Raw genomic sequence first — 14,138 nt, 5'->3', positions numbered from 1 at the left:
CCAGACTTGAATGTTACATATTTGTTATTCTTGCTTCTTTTAGGTTTATATTTCTATTTTGCAGTACTTTTTGCTTATATTTTGATATGTTCGTTTTTAAATTTTATTTACGGCAGTCTGCGTTTAAGCAGTCGTGTTGTTTGTGGCGGAGAAAAATAGCCTCGATCCTGACGTCCTCATTATACCTTAATAAATCACTGCAGGTTCAAAATGGTTAATTCAAAATGACCAACGATAGTAACCTATGGAATTTAATGGACCACACATACACACACACAAAAGAAAAATCTTTAGGTTTACTGTACACATTAAAATAATTACTGATTGCACAAGTTGGAACGCCAAATAATGGCAAGCCACACTTATTCCTTGGTCACACTACACAGGAACAGTACGTGCGACAACTTGTGTCTGTGGAGGAGGATTACGTCATTGTACTCAAAGTACGTACTAGAGCAGAACCTGACTCAGTAGATGATCAGCTTGTTTTGTTAATTGCCTATCCCCATATCACGCAAAGAAAAAAAAAAGTAAATTATAGAGTAAAAGAATAATGCAGTTCGAGAACTATTTGATGACAGGGAGTTACAGAATGTAATTGTGAGAACCACTTTCACTTCCTGCTCACCCTGAAGGCACGCTCCCATATTCTTGTTCTTATACCGCGCATCTACTTCAATCTGTACACTTTATATCCAATGTTGCCAGGTTCTGACTCGATTTTTACTTCCATTACTATACAAATTTAAATATATTGTTTTTAATTGAAACTGTAAGTTCCAATTTCTGTCTTCCTTTGCTTCTTTCCTTTCTAAATGTAGCAATCAATTGGTAGCTTCCATTACGATAGACATTACCCTTACGTAGGCACTTCTATTATGTCGTATGGGACGGAAGGATTTCAAATTAAAATTTAGAGGCGTGTCTAGAAGGGCCACTAATGCTGATTTGGTCTTAATATAGTGACTACACCCAGGGTTCGAATCAAGTTTTTTATTCTTTTTTACAAGAAAGAAAAACTATTTCAGATATACATAATATGTACTATATAAATGCATATATGAAATGGGGGCAAATATTTCTGTGGCAAACAAGTCGAACCCTGGCTATACCAAGAGTGTCATAAGCATTGGCGTCTCTGGCATGTAAAATTTGGGGGGGACATCAAAGGAAATGATCTAACTGCTAGTATCTTAGCGGAATGTTAGATTATGTTACTTCAAAATATTGGGGGGGGGACGCGTCCCCCCGTCCCCCCCGCCAGAGACGCCCATGGTCATAAGAGAAGGAAACAGTTCTTCCAATAGCTGAGTTATCGGAAGTATGACAATTTGACATCAATTTCGATTATATGTTGCAAAATACAAATTAATGTTTTAATTTGGTTTGGACATTTTCTAGAAACAACTTTTAGTCATTGTCTAACATGTCCAAAATGTCCTGAAGCGTTCTATCAGTGAACAAAAAATGTCTATGGTAGAACGCCTCCTCACAATGATTAATAGGAAATGCCCTAAGAGTATTCAAACTTGGATTTCTGAAATTTCCAATGATATAGGGCACAGAAATAACTTTTAAACACAATTAGGACATTTTATACTGCATCATTCACACATCTACAAATCGTTTCTGCCCATATGCTCATTGAACATATCAGAAGTTCAGGTGGTTCTGAACACTCTTAGGGCAGTTCCTGTTGACCACTGCCAGGGTGTATTCCAGATAAGTTTTGTTCACTGATGGACAGGAACACTTCGGGACAGTTTTGGACATGTTAAGCAATGGGCATCACAAGTCGTTTCTAAAATTATATCCGAACAGAATTTACTTTGATCTGGAGCATGACATAAAGAAAATCAAAAGCAAGAACCAGGGCCTAGAGTTGAATGGTATTAACCAGGTTATTGCGTACGCTGATGTAAATACGTATAATACGAGATGATAGGAGAACAACAGAAAGAAATACTAATGTCTTCTTCAACGCTTCCAGGGACATGGGTTTAGAAGTAAATGCAGGGAAAACTAAATACATGCAAGTTCGGATCGTAGTACTGCAAATTATGAATGTGTTAAAATATCAAATAACACTTTCAACAAAGCGGATACTTTCAAATATCTAAGATTAATATTAACAAACCAAAACATATTCACGAAGAAATTAAATGTCGACACAAAGTAGGGAATTCGTGTTATTATTCAGTTCAAAATCTTTTGTCGTCGCGAATTCTGTTGAGGAATTTATAAAGTATAAATATATAAAACGATAATAAAATTTGTTGTAGTGTGTGGTTGCGAAACATGGTCACTTACTCTGAGGGATTAACGTAGACTGAAAGTATTTGAGAACAAGATCCTGAGACGAATATTCGGACCCAAAAGGAACGGAAATGGGGAATGGTGGAAACTTGATAACGAGGAACTGTATAATTTATACCATTTACCAAACATTGTTAGAGTCATCAAGTCTAGGAGGCTGAGGTGGCAGGTCATGTAGCCAGAATGGAAGAAAGTAGGAACGCTTTCAAAGTTTTAGCTGGAAATCGAATCGGAAAACGACCATAAGGAAGACCTAGACAGAGATGAGAGGACACTTTTAAGATGGATCTCGTAGAAATCGGAATACAAAGTGGGAACTGGAAGTTGGCTAAGGATAGAAGTCAATGGAGAGCTTTAGTTAACGCGGCATTGGACCTCCTGGCTTTATAGGCCATAGAGTTAGTTAGTGTAACTTGAGTGGTTGGAAGAATATGGTATGGAACTACCATACAACTTCTACGTAGTGTTCCGGCAAAAAATAAATAAACAAACTATGTATAAAAGATTTTCATAGAAATATTCCGAAGGTAAAAATACTCTTGCATTCGGATCTGTAGAAGGGAAACACTATTGGCCACAGGGTACCAACGTAAATAATTAGAATATGGACAAGCACGAACAGAAGTGTTAGAATTTCTCTACCTTTGGTAGGAATTTGTAAGGGGAAAGCGATTAGAAAATTACGAAGGATAAAGAATTTTTATCAAGGTAATGAGAATGCCGGTGGTAAATATCTGGAATATTGCGGTACGAATGGTGGTAGTAATATATGAACCAAAAAGTAAGAATTAATGTAGAAGGAAAAAGACAGCGGAAATTAAATTTAGCTGATATTTCAACAGAAATGTTTCGTTTCAGTAACATTCACAAAAATCAGTTAAGAAGAGATGTAATGTGTCTACATAGAGAAGATGGTATTTCGGTAGAGAAAAAAGAAGATTAGTTTAAATAATGGTTTGCGGACAAAAATGACGTTGTTAGAAATTTTTCCACTAAATTTTGAGCTCATTATATATGTAAATGTGTAAAGTGTCCTAACACTTTAAAAGTAGTTTCTGTGTCCATATACTCATCGGACACTATTTCTAATACATTGTTCATTACTTGGTATCGATGTCAAATATGTTGTGTAATACTTTGCTCACAGCACAGAATAAGAACGAATACAAATTCTCAATGCCAGTTACTAGATATTTATGATACACTTAGGCCAATATGCACACTTAACATTACAATATAGGGTATCTATCTGATATACAGGATTTTGGAGTAAACGTGACACCTTAGTTAAATCATCGTTCTTAGCAAATGAAAGCCTTCGTGCATCAGTACAAAAAAGAAAGAAATGAAATATTTCAGTTTTATGTCTCACGATTATATGGTGTAGATTAAAGGAGACGGTGATGATTAGAAATGAATGAAATGGTGGAATAAAGAAAGTGGAAGGAAACCGGAGAACCCGAGAAAAACCACACACACGGTATTTGTCCACCACAAAGTCCACATGGCGCGAGCTTGGATCGAACCAAGGACCTCATGCATCAAAGGTGAATGCTCTACCACTGGCGCGTCAATAACGAATAATACTGTTATTAACATTAGTATCTCAAGGGTTGTTTTCATCAGGCTAGCTGGGTTTTACTAACAACACAAGATGTGTATATATAGGAAGATCACCATGACGCTGTTCCTATTTTAGCGTTTATATGTTCAATCCGTAGTAATGCAACACCACCGCGATGTTATTTTTATACCGCTCAACTTGATCTCTATCAAATGCCATGCTAACCGTAACACCATACCCTTGGTGTTGAAATAATATAAGATTACCAAAATGGTAGTCATGCTGAGACCACTGTTTTCTGTTATAATTGAGTTCTTTTAACACCATCATTTTTTTCTGTATAAGCTATCTACATTTTGCTATTTACTCGACTCAACTGCGAAATTAAATACTTTGTATGAGCTGCTTTATTGACGAAAGTACAGGCCTATCTATGCATGGATACAAGAAGCAACTATTTTCATGATATTATTCTCCTTTTCAAGAGATAAAATATTCGGCTTAATATATCTGAGGAAGTTAGATACTTTAATGAGCAGTATCTTATTACAAGATCCATAATTCATTTCGGGCGAAAATTAGATTTAATTAATGACTGTCATCACTTAGTTTTGTTAGTCTCTGCTGAGAACCAGCTTACAGTTACACTGAAACTATGTGAGAATTTGCCACGGTGTGTAGCATTATTTTAAGAAACGCCCAGTTTCGTATTCCTTTCCTTATTTGCTTTCTGTACAATCTTGTGATATATTCGCCCGATTCCTTTTAAGTTTTAGTACCTAGGTATATACCACTTGGTTGTTCTCTTAATTTAGCGAAACTCAGCCGTAGCCTCATGGTCAGCATGTTTATTTTCTGCACGCATGGTTGCAGATTCGAACCTCGCTGAGTGTTCACGTCTTGAATAAAAGTTTGAGCAATTGTGCAATGGTTCGAGTCTTATTTTAAGAATAGGTCTTGACCTTCATAATAGAATGGCGAAGAGCTCCTTAAACAGTATAATATATATGTTTAATCACATCGTCTGCGAAATTAACGTTGAAAGTGACGTGCGCTCAACTTCAATAGAATCATTCTAGTCAACTGTGAATGGTTAAGGTAAATTCATTATATGAAATTTGGTTATTTTATCGAATTTAGAAGGATTTTTTCTATCAAATTCTACTAGTACAGGGCATTCAGAAAGTTTCTGTGCATTGTGTAAAATATATTAAAAACGGAGTTCTTCGAACACTTCTGTGGGTTAACGTAGCGAAGATCTTTCTAAATATATATATATAAATGGTTTAGAGGCCATACATTGCTTAAGTGTTGTATTTTAAAAACATTCATAGTCCACAACAAGTTTAGAAGAAATATAGATATTAAATTTATTTTATTATTTATTGAATTTATTTACTAATTATTGAATTTGTTTTATTAAAATTAAAATCTGTAAGAGACAGGGCTACAGTTTAACATGGTAAACTGAACTTCCACCAGATTCAGAGTAACCTCAGAAAGTGAGAAAAAAAAAAAAAAACATAATTATCTTGAGTAAATCTATACAGTGACTTGATCAGGAATTGAATGTCATTCCAGAAAAGTTTAAATATATATTAGGGCATTGAAAACTTAAAAGGTATTTTAAAACCATGTCCTTCTATTCAAAGTATCGTTTACCGTTTACTTCATCAGTTATGCAATGGGAATAACACCAATGAATAGTTCCTGTCTAGCTGCAGCTAGTGATGAAATGTTTTTCACTTTCATTGGCCGAAAGATCAGCCAAAAATTGCAAATTCCAATAAAAACGAAAGTTGTTTACATTTTTAAAATTTCACTTCACAACCTATGGAAAGGAAGTTCCTGTACACGGAAGGAAAAACTAGTGCAATGTGGATAAATAGGAATATAATAATAATAATAATAATAATAATAATAATAATAATAATAATAATAATAATAATAATAATAATAATAATAATAATAATAGAACAGTTTGAAGACAGATTAGAAATAACCAGAATTTATAATTTATTACAATCGAAAACACAATACAAGTAATAATTATTCAAGAAACTCATACTTAATTGGTTTCTTTATTAGGATCAATACCTGAGCTGAGTATCCATCAGTTTGGTTTCTCTTATGAAATGTGGAACTGTAGATTATAATTTAGGAAGGAAGAGTTATACAGACATGGACGCCCCAAGGGGGAAGGGGGGCCCGGCCTCCCTGGCTCACGAAAATATACGTAATATAGCAAACCATATAAATTAAATACCAGACGTAATATAAAAAATAGGTAGATGGCCTTCTAGAAAATTTTCTTCGGGCGCCCATGACTACAGGGAAACGAAGTCAAGTTATTCATACTAAAGCGAAAATGCTAATCGTTTGGTTCGTTGCGAGCTTCATTGGAGTTTGACGTTCCTTATCAACATCGAAACTATAGGCTGGTATTTTTGGCTCGAGCCCGGCCCGGCCCATGAATTTATAATGTAAGATTTGACCCGAGTCCGAAATATATTTTAGCATTTAGGTCCGAATCCGGCCCGAGCACGTGTTGCAATCAAATGAGTCCGAAATAAGCTCGGATTACAGAAACTTAATAATTAACGCAAAATCGTATTTTTATTTACAAGAATTATAGGTTTAATTTGCAGTTTTCTTTTGCAACGCTTACTTTCCACTAATACATCTTTTTTGTAATTTTGTTCTTATATTTTCGACATCCATTGTGTTGCAAAAAAAATATACAGAAAAGCAAAGTAGTAGTCAACGTTGTAACGTAAAATATCTTCAATATCTTCAATACCTATTTCTATGCTTCTCTCCACAACTATGTACTGCTTTCCAGGGTAGTCAATCCTCAAACCCTTAGTCCCGCTAAAAGACCTAATAAAAATTATAGAAATCTCGCTAAATTGAAGCAAAAAACGCCGGAATCAAATTCAAATGAATTATATATATGTACACGTGTGTGTTGTTTCCCTTTCAATGTTTTTTTTCTTCCAGTGGACAACGGTTGCAACTAGAGAAACGTGAAAAGTTGTAACGATCTATTCATTTCTCCCTCATGGTTATAGAACTGTTTTAGCGGAATAGATTTTTAATTTTATTATTATTATTATTATTATTATTATTATTATTATTATTATTATTATTATTATTATTATTATTATTATTATTATTATTATTATTATTATTATTATTATTATTATTAATTTTGGAGAAATGACTTAAAACCCCAGCTCTAAGAGATAAAAACCACCAATGTTAAAACTTTCCGGTGTGTTTTCAAATTAAAAACAATTTTCATTTTTCTTGAACTGTTGGAATGATTAGGGGGGGATAGGCGCAATTGCTGCTATTCAGTTTCGGCAACATTTGATTTCTCTCTTTAGAAGTGGAAATGGGAATGCTATATTTTTTGTGGAGAATTTGTGAAAGAAATGCTTTCTATATCAGCAAAATAAATAAATAAATAAATAAATAAATAAATAAATAAATAAATAATAATAATAATAATAATAATAATAATAATAATAATAATAATAATAATAATAATAATAAAACAAATATAAATTGGCATTGTCTTGAAGAAGAAAAGCAAGACAACTTGTTCTGAATGCTTTCAGTGTAAGAAACAGTACTGTCATTCACATTTCTGTTAGTTTTTCTCCACTACACAGTTAGCTTTACTCACAATTGCGCAATGATAGTCAGATTTTTAGTGTATCTCAATTTACAAATTTAGATGGTTTAAAAGTTCTCCAGAAAGAACTGTTCGATAAATATCGTTGTACAGTATATTTAGAAAGTTAGGCCCGAAAAGTCCCGAGAAATATGGTTACATATTTAAAAAATTAAGGTTCGTGCAGACCTCTACTGTACGAGACGTAGACCTAACACACGGATCTGAGATCTCAGGCACATCAGCTACCACCTGCAATTGAATACGAGTATTGTAAAGCTAAAGAGCCGAGGAAGCTAAAGAGAATGCTGAACTATGAGATAAGCATTGACAATTTAGCCAAAATGATTATTTGACAATCATTTCCGACTAAAGTATCTGCCTACAGTTTGGTTTGATGTAGAGAGAACGTGGTTGGTTTTCTGTTTCTTACTTGAAATGAAATGAATGCAATTCCTAGTTCAACGCTCAGCGATTATTTTTTGTGGCTAAGGCAGACGGTGATTACAATAAAGAGTGAAATGGTATAATGGAAAAGTGGGAGGAAACAAGAACTCCTAGAAACTCACGCATAAGATGTTCGCACAACACAAAACTCATTTGGTGCGAACTGGGATCGAATCAGGAAGCTCATGCCTCAGAGGTGAGGGCTCCTGGTTTCGAAGCTATTGAGAAAGTATCAATGGAAGATTTAGAAAAATAATTTTATAGAGTAAACTTAACATTTCGGGGGAAGGTAAGATCCTTCTTGACTAAATAATTAACGATCTCGCTTGGGGCAGGAGACAGAGATTAAATTACCTTGAAAATTTGTATATGTTTACCGCAGCTTGCATAGGATGGTTGTCTAAACATTATTGAACATTTTGAGGTCAAAATTGAGAATACGTTTATTGTAACTTGAAAATAACATAATGAAACTACATATGCATTATTGTCGTCGATGACGTGCCATTTCTCCGGCAACACAGTAACCTCAAGTTTATGGAAATTCTGTTTTCTGGTTTATGAAAAGAAAACGAAAGATGTGACACGTGGTTTTTCACAAGCCTCTTTTGAAACTAACTTTACACCATTCAAGGACTTCTGCAGAGATCAAAACAAACAATGGTCTGATTGTGCCAAGTCCTGGTAATACTATGGATGTATTAAAACCTCCCAGCCGAAGTTTCTTAACTTCAGGGGAGTCGTTAAAGATGTGTGGGGTCTGGTGTTGTCAGCGTGATATACGACACCCTTTCTGTTGGCCAATTCAGGACGTTTCTTTTGAATTACTAGGTGTACTCGCACTAGTACAGATACGAGTCTACCATTCTTACAGGTGGCAGCAGTTCGTGATGCATGATGCCCTTCCAATCCCACCAAGTGCACAGCATAATATTTTTGGGTGTCAGTGTGGCTTATTACAAATTATGGAAATTCTCCTCGCTTCGATTGCGATCTTTTACGCATGTTGTTGTCGTAGGTTGTCTATCTTCCATCACATTTAATCAACTGCTTCAGAAATGGCTCGTGTTTGTTGCGTTTCAGTAGAAATTCGTTGACAGTAATTCGATCGATCATGTGGCATCCCAATTCCGAGCTTCTTTTCGCAGTCAGCTTCCTCCAAGTGCTTTAACATTAATTGATGGTGGATACTTAGATCATTGGCGGTGTTATGACTACTTACATGGCGGTTTTGCTCGACTTTTGCCAGAATATCAACTACTTTGTCTGTGATTGATCGCCCAGTGCGAGGACCATATTGAATATTGAAACTTCCAGAAGGAAAGGGACTGAACCATCTTTTGGTTGTTGCTTTTGATAACGTATAGGTCTATTGTCCATAAACAGCACAAATTTCTTCTACTGTGCAGCATTTGCGTCTTTGTTGAAATAAAATTGTAAAATGAACGCAATTTTGCAGAAAGATCACTCATCTTCATGGCGCACATTTGATTACAGGTATTCCAACTTTTTTGTACATCTACTAGCTTACAGCTGTCAATGACGTTACGTCTCACCAGTTGGGACTCACATACGCTGAGATTTGTGACACTAACGCTATCTCGTGAGCAAAAGACTCAATATTTTCTAGCCAACGTGATGTGTCAAGAATACAAAATAATTTGTAACTAGATACCAAACGTTGATATTTCATAATGCGTACAGTACATACAAAGCCTGTACTGTAATGTAAACTTTCCCAATTTCAGTGATTTCGTTCTTTCTATGTATCTTTTAATAACATGTATTAGAAGTCAAATGAAATCTTTCAGTTTAACGTCCCACGAGGCTAACGGAGATGGATGATTAAGGCAAATGGATGATGATGGAAGATTTGATGAAATGAAAATGTGGAAGGAAATGAGAGACCTCAAGAAAATCCACGGACACGATGTTGTCCACCACAAATTTACTTTGTCGGGGATCGAACCAGGGATCCAAAGCACCAGAGGTAAGCATTCTACAACTGAACCACCGTACCTCCTAACATGTATTAGAGAAATCGAACTAGTAATTATAGTAAAACGTAATTATAATAAGAGTTCTTTTTTTATGAGGTAATTACTAAAACAATATTCTTATGTGCAAGAAAGAAGCGGAATAGAAGTCTTGTCTTCGCTTTTTTTTAAAGCGGTAAACCCGTCTAGTAGAGTATTTCGGACGTATGAAGAGTTATTACTCTATAGCAGTTTTTAGAGACACGTGACGTTGACTGGTTGCTTCCTTTATTTAGCGGTAAACGGAACAGGCTTTAATAATTATTTTATCCACTAAAACGTGCTGATTAATTTCGTTTTGTCTCGAAACGATATCGTGAAAGCCAGAAGGACAAGATTAAGTTGTAACAAATAAAAGTTACTACTAGTGAGGATCATGAGACTAATTTCTTCTCGACATGTCTCGTAATTTTTTGTAAGTGTCGTCTTAATTTTCGAGAAATTCTTTCTCGTCTCGTTTTGTAAAATTATGTACAAAATTTATATCCTATTTTTCTTAATTTCATCTAGAAGTTATCAGAATCTTTCCACGTTACGGAAGGTCCACGATGGATATTATATAACTAGTGTTGCCCATGAGACTTGAGAAATTTCTCTTCTTGTCTCGAATTTGAAAACCTACATCTAGTCATGACTCTCGTCTCTTTTCCGAGACGAGACGCAAAATTTCTCGTCTCGTAGATAACACTAGATACTACAATAAATTTTGATCTGATTGTTTGTTTACTATAGATAAACATGGTAATAATCAGTACTGATATGGTTCGAATCACACGTTGGGCTAATATCATACACAGGAAGAGAAAACTTGAAGTAAAAATTCAAAATTCACCAAAGTCAAAATCAATCTTGATTACTCGTAACCCAGTTTCAATAATGTAACATTGCCTTCCTCAGACATATTATGAGGATAATATAACACTTCAGTTTATATAGATAGATAGATATGGATATAGATATATAAAATAGAAAATGCCCTCCTCTAATTTTATTAGGTATATAAACTGTATAAACGTATAGATTAGACTAGGACTAACGAGTGGTATACCTTAACGGAATATTTAACAACAAAAAATAAAAAGTAAAGATCCATTATATTTTTGGCCATTCACTGAATATCGACTTATATACAGTAAATGCGAGGCACTTATTTTCAAGAAGATTTTAGTACTATTTCATGTCCTGGGAATGTCCTATAGGAATGATAGACATTCAGTAGATCTGTTATCATATGGGTTGTAATTTGTTGTTTCGCGCAACAATAAAGTGTTCGCTAGTTGATTTGACAATTAAGCCACGTTTAGATCAGATCAAAATGTTTGAATAGAACGTTACAACTTAATTGAATCAGTAGTTTTGAAAAGGTCATGAGTCAGAAAAGTAAAGTTACGAGAATATCGAAAAGAAAAAAGTTTATTTTTTGGAAATTCTGATAGATATGAAATGATAGATCTCTGTTCGAGAAAGTAGAGTTGTCTTACCATTGTACAAAACGAACAACTTGTGGGCAGTTGATGTTACAAAATAAATCAATAAAAGGTTGGATTAAAGCAAAATCGTCATTTTCTGACTCATGACCTTTTCAAAACTACTGATTCAATTGTAGTGTCTGGCAACCGTGGGTGCGGCGTATTTCTTCCCATGTCCTTGCACTTAACTTGAGCTATATGGTTTGTGAGCCTCCAGTCATGCTTTCTCCAACCAATGAATGAGAGAAATGCTCAGGCCACACGATCGCTGTGTTACATCAATTCAACCGGTTTTCATTTCAAAAAATAATAAAAAAACTAGAAGCATGCTCTTTTTACTACGATGACAGAATTTAAATAATACTACTACTAACACATAAACATTAAAAAGACAAACTGAGAAAAAGGCATGTTTAACATGACAAGCAGTGTCTAAATGCTTTTGCCTATTTAACAGAAGCACGTGGTATTTTCGAGGTCAAATTTACCAGTCGCGTTAGATTTACCTGTAACATTGTGCAAGTGATATAATAGTCTGTAGTAATGCATCGAGAAAATATCTTTACTTACATTTCAGCATAGTGATTGGAAGTTGTATATTTCAAGGTCAGATCAAATTGACTAAGGTTTTTTTTTATTTTTTTATTTTTTTCAAATGCTGTAGAGCTGAATGGCATTCACCAGGTTAGGGCACATGCTGATGATGTAAATTTAATTGGGGATGATAGGATAATATACTTTATAATACATTATCCTTTATCATATATAAGGATAATATACTTTACATAGGATAATATACAATATACTTTCGTATAAGTGTTCCGTATATATATACTTCCCGTACAAAAGAAAGAACTGTATATAGGTGGTCAGACATATATACCATATAGCTGACATTTGTAACACACATAAACGTATATAATATACGGAAGACTGTTAGATGTCAGACATCCTGAACCGGCATGATGTAACATTTTAGCGGGAAAAAGACAGTATGTAGAGAGCATACGGATAACGTATGTTCCGTACACATTTCCGTAGTAAACATACGTATACGGTATTTGTATATACAATATACCACTGTCTGGATAACGGATTTTTCCCAGTGTAAATTATTTTACTTTCTTTTTAAAATCCATACTTTTAATTTCGCGTTTTGTTAATTCTTCTCAAGCTGATCTATCTGCTGTTCGTAATAAGTGTTGTTTGTATTAAGTCCAAGTTGATTGTGGTCATGGTTTTTCTTGTACTTGGTAATAAAAAACAAACTTTTGTTTTTACAACAAAACATTTTTATTTCGTAAAATACAATATTTCACTCCACTCAAAGAAATTCCTCACAGATACGAGGTTGACACTGTATATACTGTTTATGACTTTAAAGTAGTAAAGAAGAAATACGAATGCATAACAAGTGAATATTAAACGTTCCTTAACTTTATCTCTATGTTTTCATATTTTTAAGATGTTGTAAATGTAATGACATCAGGGGTGGCTTTAACATTTTAATTTTGGGTAGGTCCGCTCCCTCATTTGTGGATATATATATATATATATATATATATATATATATATATATATATATATATATATATATATATATATATATATATAAGTTATATATATACACATTTGATTGATTAATGACAGTAGGAAATTACTTTTACAGTAGCAGTTGATACTATTTGTTACATAATTTTCTACCATTAATATAAATAGTGAAAAATATATTTACTCTTTATTGTATCTTTTAGAGTTTATATATTTTTCAAACTTTTTGGGTAGGCCCGTGCCTACCCGGCCTACGCTCTAAAACCGCCACTGAATGACATGTTCCCTAAAGACTCTAAGATGAAAATTATACCCGTCAGCCTTCATGATCATTATCATTCAGGCCAAATGTCCTACTAACCTTCGGAAAACAAGAAGACAGTAAAGCAAACTTTGAAATTGTTTCCTTGCTACTGTCATCACTAAAATATGCCTTAGTAGTATGTGCTTGTCTCGTTAGAGTAGGTTTTTATGTTTCAACTTTCGCCATCGTGGTGTCACAGTTGCTCCTCAATTTCGACATTTCGGCTAGTGTCTCCTTGCGATCAGATACCGTGTGGTGTCATAGCCGAACAGGAGGCGAGGAAGCAGGGTGACACCATATCATGTGCATTATCTTAGCAGAAACAGAGTGTGTGTCAGTTTCCTAAAGATATTCCGTCATCTTCTATTAGTACTTAACAGTGCAAACTGATTGATTGATTTATATTTTACGTTCTTTGGTAACAGTAAGGTTGTGTAGAACCAGATTGAGAAAGTAAAAATTGGGACACTCGGCATACTGGCATTATTTCACAATCCACCTAAGTATACAATAGTCATTGTTATTTCGTTTTTCATGCCAATTCCAGCTTCTCAAAATAACCGTTTTTATTTACTTAACCTTATTTTAATTTTCATATTATCTTTTTACATTTAATAGGAATCAGGACTACGAGATGGGCACCGATTGTCCATTGAGTGTTTTTTTTTCATAACTGAATTTATTGTGGAAGATTTGGTCTTTCCTTCAAAACGCTGTAGAAGTCCATTTAAGAAATTACTAGTATACTACATAAGTACAAGCCGAAAACAGG

The 14,138-nt window shown here is 34.3% G+C and overlaps 1 protein-coding gene across 2 annotated transcripts in view; it reads right to left on the bottom strand.

The window, feature by feature from the left end:
• The window catches only part of LOC145662691 (putative fatty acyl-CoA reductase CG5065), a 190,500-nt gene that overhangs the window by 60,939 nt on the left and 115,423 nt on the right, over window positions 1-14,138 (bottom strand). The gene's annotated exons all lie outside the window — the stretch shown is intronic.

The sequence above is a fragment of the Thermobia domestica genome, chromosome 10, assembly GCF_964235325.1.
Source record: "Thermobia domestica chromosome 10, izTheDome1.hap1.1, whole genome shotgun sequence".
Classification (NCBI taxonomy): domain Eukaryota; kingdom Metazoa; phylum Arthropoda; class Insecta; order Zygentoma; family Lepismatidae; genus Thermobia; species Thermobia domestica.
This window is presented reverse-complemented; position numbering and strand designations above follow the sequence as displayed.